Genomic DNA, 10,654 nt, shown 5'->3' on the forward strand with positions numbered 1-10,654 from the left:
TAAATACCATCCCCTAGGATTTTTCAATCCATCTCGCGCAATTATTTCTTGTACTTGTAGTTCGATTTTGAGTTTGATGCATCAAATGCTACAAATACTCTTAAAGGCTTAAATATAGGAACGTTCCAAAAAATGCCAAATTTGAACACTTTACATGTAACTATGCATGTTGAGAAGAAAAAAGAAAGACAAAAAGAAAAGAATGGGTAAGAAAAAAAGAAATGAGACGGAAAAGAGGAGAAAACAAAGCAACGAAAAGAAAGAAAAGAAAAGAAATAAAGGGAAGAAATGAAAGCAAAGCAAAGAAAGAAAAAGAATTAAAATGGGTTATTGAGTGTTCTTTATCAGGCACTCAACAAAGGTGAGCGCGTCAACCACGACGACACCGAACACATGTCACCTGCCTTGCCGAGTGTCTTTCTTTTGCTCAGTGACGTCCTAGCGCGCTATTGGAAAAAGACCTAGCTTTGCCGAGTGTTTTTCCTATGCACATAGTTTAGGTGCTCCTTTGCCGAGTGCCTGACAGAATGCACTCAGCAAACCTCCGCGCAATCAGCAATACCGTTGATTCTGGTACTGTATAGCCTACATGAATGCACATGATAGTGACTTATAATAGTAATTGATCAAACTTCATTGTTCATTCTACTGACAGTTAACACTCAACACCATGTCATCATGTTATTGTTATTTACGACTATAACTTATATCTCGCCAATAGATTAGTCCAGAATTAACAAATCATGAGATATGTAAAACAATTGAGCAAAAATCATTCGATCACTTAGGTCCAATTATCCAAATACGATGCCATATCATGGTATCCATGACGAACCAGCCACCCTATATATCTATTGAGCAGGTACATAGTATCGTCGCGGCAACACCTACAACAGCAAATGACGAGTGCCTCTGAGACAACCGCTTGCTGTGTTTGGTTGCTACTTCGTGTCTCCACTCTTCCTCTACTGTTCCTCCACAATTTAGATCATTTAGTTTCATAAATTGTTCACCAAGCTGTTGGGAAACGTAGTATTTCAAATTTTTTTGCCTACGATCACGCAAGATCTATCTAGGAGAAGCATAGCAATGAACGGGGAGAGTGTGTCTACGTACCCCCGTAGACCAAAAGCGGAAGCGTTTAGTAATGCGGTTGATGTAGTCGAACGTCTTCGCAATCCAACCGATCCAAGTACCGAACGTATGGCACCTCCGCGATCAGCACACGTTCAGCTAGATGACGTCCCTCGAACTCTTGATCCAGTTGAGGCCGAGGGAGAGTTCCGTCAGCACGACGATGTGGCGACGGTGATCATGAGGTTACCGGCGCAGGGCTTCGCCTAAGCACTACGACGATATGACCGAGGTGTGTAACTGTGGAGGGAGGCACCACACATGGCTAAGAAAAATTTGTGTGTCTTTGGGGTGCCCCCTGCCCACGTATATAAAGGAGAGAGGGAGAGAGGCCGGCCCTAAGTCCTAGTAGGATCCCCTTTCCTTTTCGGAGTAGGAAAGAAGGAAAGGAGGGAGAGGGAGAAGGAAAGGATGGGCCGCGCCCCCACCCCTTGTCCAATTCAGTTTGGGCAGGGGGGAGGCGCCCGCCACCTCGTGGCGCTCCTTCCCTCTCTCCACTAAAGCCCAATAAGGCCCATTAACTTCCCCCGGCGAATTCTCGTAACTTTTCGATACTTCGAAAAATACCCGAATCACTCGGAACCATTCCGATGTCCGAATATAGCCTTCCAATATATCGATCTTTACCTCTCAACTATTTCGAGACTCCTCGTCATGTCCGTGATCTCATCCGGGACTTTGAACAAACGTCGGTCATCAAATCACATAACTCATAATACAAATCGTCATCGAACGTTAAGTGTGCGGACCCTACGGGTTCGAGAACTATGTAGACATGACCGAGACACATCTCCAGTCAATAACCAATAGCGGAACCTGGATGCTCATATTGGCTCCTACATATTCTATGAAGATCTTTATCGGTCAAACCGCATAACAACATACTTCATTTCCTTTGTCATCGGTATGTTACTTGCCTGAGATTCGATCGTCGGTATCATCATACCTAGTTCAATCTCGTTACCGGCAAATCTCTTTACTCGTTCCATAATGCATCATCCCGTAACTAACTCATTAGTCGTATTGCTTGCAAGGCTTATAGTGATGAGCATTACCGAGAGGGCCCAGAGATACCTCTACGATACATGGAGTGACAAATTCTAATCTCGATCTATGCTAACTCAACAAACAACATCGGAGACACCTGTAGAGCATCTTTATAATCACCCAGTTGCGCTGTGACGTCTGATAGCGCACAAAGTGTTCATCCGGTATTCGGGAGTTGCATAATCTCATAGTCAGAGAAATATGTATAAGTCATGAAGAAAGCAATAGCAATAAAACTAAATGATCATTATGCCAAGCTAATGGATGGGTCTTGTCCATCACATCATTCTCTAATGATGAGATCCCGTTTATCAAATGACAACACATGTCTATGGTCAAGAAACTTAACCATCTTTGATTAACGAGCTAGTCAAGTAGAGGCATACTAGGGACACTCTGTTTTGTCTATGTATTCACACATGTACTAAGTTTCCGGTTAATACAATTATAGCATGAATAATAAACATTTATCATGATATGAGGAAATATAAATAACAACTTTATTATTGCCTCTAGGGCATATTTCCTTCAATATCCCACCTACAGTAGAGTCAATAATCTAGATCACATCGTCATGTGATTTAACACCAATAGTTTACATCTTTATGTGATTAGTTCACATCTCCATGTGACTAATACCCAAAGGGTTTACTAGAGTCAATAATCTAGTTCACATATGAAGGAAATATGCCCTAGAGGCAATAATAAAGTTATTATTTATTTCCTTATATCATGATAAATGTTTATTATTCATGCTATAATTGTATTAACCGAAAACTTATTACATGTGTGAATACATAGACAAACAGAGTGTCACTAGTTTGCCTCAACTTGAGTAGCTCGTTGAATCAATGATGGTTATGTTTCCTAACCATAGACATGAGTTGTCATTTGACTAACGGGATCACATCATTAGAGAATGATGTGATTGAGTTGACCCATCCGTTAGCTTAGCATGATGATCGTTTAGTTTGTTGCTATTGCTTTCTCCATAACTATACATGTTCCTATGACTATGAGATCATGCAACTCCCGAATACCGAAGGAACACTTTGTGTGCTGCAAAATGTCACAACGTAACTGGGTGATTATAAAGGTGCTCTACAGGTGTCTCCGATGGTGTTTGTTGAGTTAGTATGGATCAAGATTCTGATTTGTCACTCCGATTATCGGAGAGGTATCTCTGGGCCCTCTCGGTAATGTACATCACTATAAGCCTTGCAAGCAATGTAGCTAATGAGTTAGTTACGGGATGTAGCATTACGGAACGAGTAAAGAGACTTGCCGGTAACGAGATTGAACTAGGTATTGAGATACCGACGATCAAATCTCGGGCAAGTAACATACCGATGACAAAGGGAACAACGTATATCGTTATGCGGTTTGACCGATAAAGATCTTCGTAGAATATGTAGGAACCAAGATGAGTATCTCCGCTATTGGTTATTGACCGGAGACATGTCTCGGTCATGTCTACATAGTTCTCGAACCCGTAGGGTCCGCACGCTTAACGTTCGATGATGATCGGTATTACAAGTTTATGTGTTTTTATGTACCAAAGGTAGTTCGGAGTCCCGGATTTGATCACGGACATGACTAGGAGTCTCGAAATGGTCGAGACATAAAGATCGATATATTGGAAGCCTATGTTTGGACACCAGAATGGTTCCGGGTTAAATTGGGAGTATACTGGAGTACCGGGAGGTTACCGGAACTCCCCGGAGGTATATGGGCCTTATTGGGCCTTAGTGGAAGAGAGGGGAAAGAAGAAAAGGAGGGGGCACGCCCCCAAGCCCAATCCGAATGGGAAGGGGGCCGGCCCCCCTTTCCTTCCTTCTCTCCTAAAACCAACAAAGGGAAGGGGGGGAATCCTACTCCCGATGGGAGTAGGACTCCCTTGGGGCGCGCCTAGAGAGGCCGCCCCCTCCCCCTCCTCCACTCATTTATATACGGGGAGGAGGGCACCCATAGACACAAGTTGATCATATATCTTTAGCCGTGTGTGGTGCCCCCTCCACCATAATCCACCTCGGTAATATCGTAGCGGTGCTTAGGCGAAGCCCTGTTCCGGTAGCAACATCATCACCGTCATCATGCCGTCGTGCTGACGAAGCTCTCCCTCGAAGCTCTACTGGATCGTGAGTTCGCGGGACGTCACCGAGCCGAACGTGTGCAGATCACGGAGGTGTCGTATCTTCGGTACTAGATCGGTCGATCATGAAGACATACGACTACATCAACCGCGTTGTCATAACGCTTCTGCTTACGGTCTACGAGGGTACGTAGACGATACTCTCCCCTCTCGTTGCTATGCATCACCATGATCTTGCGTGTGCATAGGAATTTTTTTGAAATTACTGCGTCCCCCATCAGTGGCATCCGAGCCAGGTTTATGCGTAGATGTTATATGCACGAGTAGAACACAAAGGAGTTGTGGGCGTGGGTATATACATATTGCTTGCCGTCACTAGTTGATTCTTGATTCAGCGGCATTGTTGGATGAAGCGGCCCAGATCGACATTACGCGTACGCTTACGCGAGACTGGTTCTACCGACGTGCTTCACACACAGGTGGCTAGTGGGTGTCTGCTCCAGCTTTAGTTGAATCGGATTCAATGAACAGGGTTCTTTCTGAAGATCAAAAAGCAATCACTATACCGCGTTGTGGTTTTTGATGCATAGGTAAGAACGGTTCTTGCTCAGCCCATAGCAACCACGTAAAACTTGCAACAACAAAGTAGAGGACGTCTAACTTGTTTTTGCAGGGCATGTTGTGATGTGATATGGTCAAGACATGATGTTAAATTTTATTGTATGAGAGGATCATGTTTTGTAACACAGTTATCGGCAACTGGCAGGAGCCATATGGTTGTCGCTTTATTGTATGAAATGCAATCGCCATGTAATTGCTTTATTTTATCACTAAGCGGTAGCGGTAGTCCTAGAAGTAATAGTTGGCGAGACAACAACGATGCTTCGATAGTGGTCAAAGTGTCAAGCCGGTGATGATGGTGATCATGATGGTGCTTTGGAGATGGAGATCAAAGGCACAACATGATGATGGCCATATCATATCACTTATATTGATTGCATGTGATGTTTATCCTTTATGCATCTTATTTTGCTTAGTTCGGCGGTAGCATTATAAGATGATCTCTGCTACCTCTTGAGCACTGCGTTGGTTTTCCATTGAAGAGGCAAGGGTGATGCAGCAAAGTAGCGTAAGTATTTCCCTCAGTTTTTGAAAACCAAGGTATCAATCCAGTAGGAGACTACACACAAGTCCCTCGTACCTACACAAACAAATAAGAACCTCGCAACCAACGCGATAAAGGGGTTGTCAATCCCTTCACGGTCACTTACGAGAGTGAGATCTGATATAGATAATAATAAGATAAATATTTTTGGTATTTTTATGATATAGATTGGAAAATAAAGATTGCAAAATAAAATAGATTGGAAACTTATATGATAAAAGATAGACCCGGGCGCCATAGGTTTCACTAGTGGCTTCTCTCAAGATAGCATAAGTATTACGTTGGTCAAACAAATTACCGTCGAGCAATTGATAGAAAAGTACATAATTATGAGAATATCTAGGCATGATCATGTATATAGGCATCGCGTCCGCGACAAGTAGACCGAAATGATTCTGCATCTACAACTATTACTCCACACATCGACTGTAATTCCCCGGATATGATTTACCTAATATGTAATCCAACTCTTGCCGTTTCCGGCGTTAAGTTATTTTATTTTCTCGGGTTCGGGTTTTTGTCTCCGTGTGTTCTTGTCGTTGTCATGCATCTCATATCATGTCATCATGTGCATTGCATTTGCATACGTGTTCGTCTCATGCATTCGAGCATTTTCCCCGTTGTCCGTTTTGCATTCTGGCACTCCGTTCTCCTCCCGTGGTCATTTCTACCTTTCTTTCGTGTGTGTGGGGATTAAACATTTCCGGATTGGACCAAGACTTGCCAAGCGGCCTTGGTTTACTACCGGTAGACCGCCTGTCAAGTTTCGTACCATTTGGACTTCGTTTGATGCTCCAACGGTTAACCGAGGGACTGAGAAGGCCTCGTGTGTGTTGCAGACCAACACCCCTCCATTTTGGCCCAAATCCCACCAAAACACTCTCCATCCTCTAGATCGTTCGATCATGATCACGTGGCCGAAAACCGCACCTCATTTGGACGCTCCTAGCTCCCTCTACCTCTATATATAGACCACCTCCTCAAAATTCGCGGATCCCCTCGTCTGAAACCCTAGATCCACCTCTCTCCGCGTGGCCGGACACGTCCGCCGCCGCCCACGACAAATCGCATGCTGCCACGTGTCCCAGGGGACCGCATCACCGCGCCGCCTCCCACCGCCGGCCCGCGAGGCCCGGGGCCGGCCCTCTCCTTCGCCCGACCGGGCCCCGAGGCCCCTCGCGCCGCGCCACCTCCTCCCCATCGCCGGCCGCCGCGCCGCCGTTCGCTGGTGCCGCTCCAGCTCGCCGGTGCAAGGCCCGGCCGGAGGTCCTCACCGGCGCCCCGCCGCGCCATCCACCGCCATCGCCGGCCACTGCCATCGCCACCGCCGCCCCGGCCTTCTTCCCCTCCTCCGGCGCCCTCCAACGTCTCCGGCGAGCTCCAAGTTCCCCGACGATCCTCGGCTTCCGTGCATGAACAGTAACTCCGAAGAGATCCGAATCTGGATCTGAGATCCACCTCGGTTGACTTTTGCCCCGAAACCCTAATTATTTTGCTATGCTCGTCGTGCCGTAACTTTGCATCCGTAGCTCCGTTTTGGGCATATAGCATATCAAAATGTTCATCTCAGAGAGTACATCATTTCATCTCATTGCACCATTTTCATTTGAGTTCATCTTGATGCCCGAAATGCTGTTCGAAGAGTGCTATTTGGGATAATTGTCAGATCTGCTGCTCCAATTAGATATTTGTCATTTTTGCCATGATTATTGTGTGCATGATATGCCCCTGAGATCTACATATGTTTTGTTATGTGCTTTGCCATCTTTCAAGAGGTGAAACCCATGTATTTTTGTGATGTGTGTGGTGACTAGCACAAGCTTGCCAAGTGGTGCATTCGTTAATGCTGATTTCAGGGACTTAGCAATTTCACTAAGTCCTTGATCTGTTTATTTCAATATGCCATATGTTCATGTTGTTTTCTAGTGATATGTGCCTCTTTTGAGGATGATCAGTAAGGATGTTCTGTTAATCTTGTAGTGCTCCATCCATCCATGTCTTTGTTTGCAATTATGGAGCACCCTAGCTTGAGTCAATCGAGCTCTACTTTTGCTATTTCATGAATCTGGGCAGATTGTCTACTTGTTAGCGATTTTGCCGAGGATGTTGTAGTTGATCCGTGCATGCTATGTTATTGTTCTTGACATGTCTAGCTTGCATAATGTGTACTCTTGATGGGTGTATGCTTAGATTGTCATGACTTGCCCTGTAGTGAGTTCATCGAGCTCGTAAACATGCCTACTTGATATCTGATTTTGCATGCTCCAGTTTTTCACTAAGTCTGTGATCTGATTATGTTTTTGCCATGTTCACATGCTTGCAAATATATTTTCTGATCCCTTTTGGCTCAAGGTCACTAAGGGACTTTTGTTAAGCTCTTTGAGAAGCTCCATGCCATGCTTTACTTTGCCATGTTCAGGCCCTGTAGCATATAGTTTTCATGCTCCAAAGAGTGCTACCTGATCTGAGATTCCAGACAAGTGTTAATTTCACTAAGTCTGAAATCTGTTTACCAAATGCATTTTTGCTATGCTTGTTTGAACCTGTTAATGGATGAATTGGCCGTAGCTCAGTGTTCATCTTTTGTTAAGCATCATGAATGGATCCCTACCATGTATTTGTTTGCTATGTTTGGGTACTGTAGCATGTTCATCTTGTTACATTTAGATGGCTACTTGCTGTATATCGCAGACCGGTGCCATATTTCAATTGCTTGCCATTTCCAAACCGTGACTCCGATTCCGGTGATCTTTATATCATTTTCAAGCGATTTCATCTCACCTTTCCAGTGGCACACTTGGAATTCCAAGTTGAGTCCAGGTTCATTCATTCTTTGTCAAATCTTGCATATGCATCACATATCGCATCCCGCATAGCATACCATGTTTGCATCATGTTGTTTGAGCTTTGCATGTGGTTGATTGTATTCTGTTTGGTTGTTTGTCTTGTTTGGGTAGAGCCGGGAGACGAGTTCGATAATGAGGAGCCCGTTGAGTTTGCTTTCGAGGATCCAGTCAACTCTGACAACTTTGCAGGCAAGATGATCATACCCTCGAAATCACTACTATCTTTGCTTTGCTAGATGCTCGCTCTTTTGCTATGCCTATGCTATGATGCCTACCACTTGCTTATCATGCCTCTCAAATTGCCATGTCAAACCTCTAACCCACCATGTCCTAGCAAACCATTGATTGGCTATGTTATCGCTTTGCTCAGCCCCTCTTATAGCGTTGCTAGTTGCAGGAGAAGATTGGAGACCGTTCCTTGTTGGAACATTATTTACTTGTTGGGATATCATTATATTGCCTTGTTATCTTAATGCATCTATATACTTGGTAAAGGGTGGAAGGCTCGACCTCTTGCCTAGTGTTTTGTTCCACTCTTGCCGCCTTAGTTTCCGTCATATCGGTGTTATGTTCCCGGATTTTGCGTTCCTTACGCGGTTGGGTTATAATGGGAACCCCTTGATAGTTCGCCTTGAATAAAGCTTTTCCAACAATGCCCAACCTTGGTTTTACCATTTGCCACCTAGCCTCTTTTTCCCTTGGGTTTCCGAAGCCCGAGGGTCATCTTATTTAACCCCCCGGGCCAGTGCTCCTCTGAGTGTTGGTCCACCTTGTCAGCCGCCGGTGGTCACCAGGGGTAACTCTGGGCTGGCCTACCGGAAGTTTGGACAATCTGAGTGTGCCCTGAGAACGAGATATGTGCAGCTCCTATCGGGATTTGTCGGCACATTCGGGCGGTGTTGCTAGATTTGTTTTAACTTGTCGAAGTGTCTTGTAGAACCGGGATACCGAGTCTGATCGGAATGTCTCGGGAGGAGGTTTATTCCTTCGTTGACCGTGAGAGCTTGTCATGGGCTAAGTTGGGACTCCCCTGCAGGGATTTGAACTTTCGAAAGCCGTGCCCGCGGTTATGGGCAGATCGGAATTTGTTAATGTCCGGTTGTAGATAACTTGAACCTAAACTTAATTTAAAATGAATCAACTGTGTGAGTTACCGTGATGGTCTCTTCTCGGCGGAGTCCGGGAAGTGAACACGGTGTTGGAGTAATGCTTGCGCAGGTTGTTCTTTAGTTATTCGTTCGCGCTTTGCCTTCTCATCTCGCTCTCTTTTGCGAACAGGATAGCCACCATATATGCTAGTCGCTTGCTGCAGCTCCACATATTTACCTTTGACTTACCTATAAGCTTAAATAGTCTTGATCGCGAGGGTGCGAGATTGCTGAGTCCCCGTGGCTCACAGATTACTTCCAAACTAGATGTAGGGCCTGATGACTCCGTTCCAGATGACACGCTTGAGCTCAAGTGGGAGTTCGACGAGGACTCACGCCGTTACTATGTTTCTTTCCCTGATGATCAGTAGTGGTGCCCAGTTGGGGCGATCGGGACCAAGTCGCATGTTGGGTTGATCTTTTATTTTGGCGCCGTAGTCGGGCCATGAGTGATTGGATGATGTAATGCTATTTATGTACTTTGTTTGACATGGCGAGTGTAAGCCAACTATGTATCTCCCCTTTTATTATCTATATTACATGGGATGTTGTGAAGATTGCCTAACTTGTGACATTGCTTTCAATGCGGTTATGCCTCTAAGTCGTGCCTCGACACGTAGGAGATATAGCCGCATCGAGGGCGTTACAAGTTGGTAATCAGAGCCTTCCCCGACCTTAGGAGCCCCACTGCTTGATCGTTTTTAGCAGCCGTTGTTGAGTCTAGAAAAAATGTTTTGAGTCATTTATGAATTATATATCGGAGAGTTTAGGAATTCTTTTTACTCCCCAGTCTCCTCATCGCTCTGGTAAGGCATCCTGACGTAGAGTTTTGACTCTTCTCTTCTCAATTTTCACAAAATTTTTTTAGGATCACGCGGGTATCTTGGAATCGTTCCGATGGTTTTGTGACGAGAACATTGTTCTTGGTGCCTCCTGTCTTTAGGGGTTGTGGCAGTGTCCCGGGGCGTTGAGCTCCGAGGTGTTGTCGTCACAATTTTATCGTTGCAGTTCTGGAATACCTGAGTTTAGTACGCCGACATCGAAAATCTCTTTTATGCAGTTCGTTGGTGAGATAACCTCGACGCCACCCAGTACTGGGGCGGGAGTTCGGGAGTATTGCCATAACTTGTATAACGGATGCTTTTCGAAGGTTGAGGTATATGGTTTCCGAAGTTTTTCTCGGTTATGTGTTGAAGGATGGATACAACTGGATGTAGGATTT

The sequence above is a fragment of the Triticum dicoccoides genome, chromosome 2A, assembly GCF_002162155.2.
Source record: "Triticum dicoccoides isolate Atlit2015 ecotype Zavitan chromosome 2A, WEW_v2.0, whole genome shotgun sequence".
NCBI classification, from domain to species: domain Eukaryota; kingdom Viridiplantae; phylum Streptophyta; class Magnoliopsida; order Poales; family Poaceae; genus Triticum; species Triticum dicoccoides.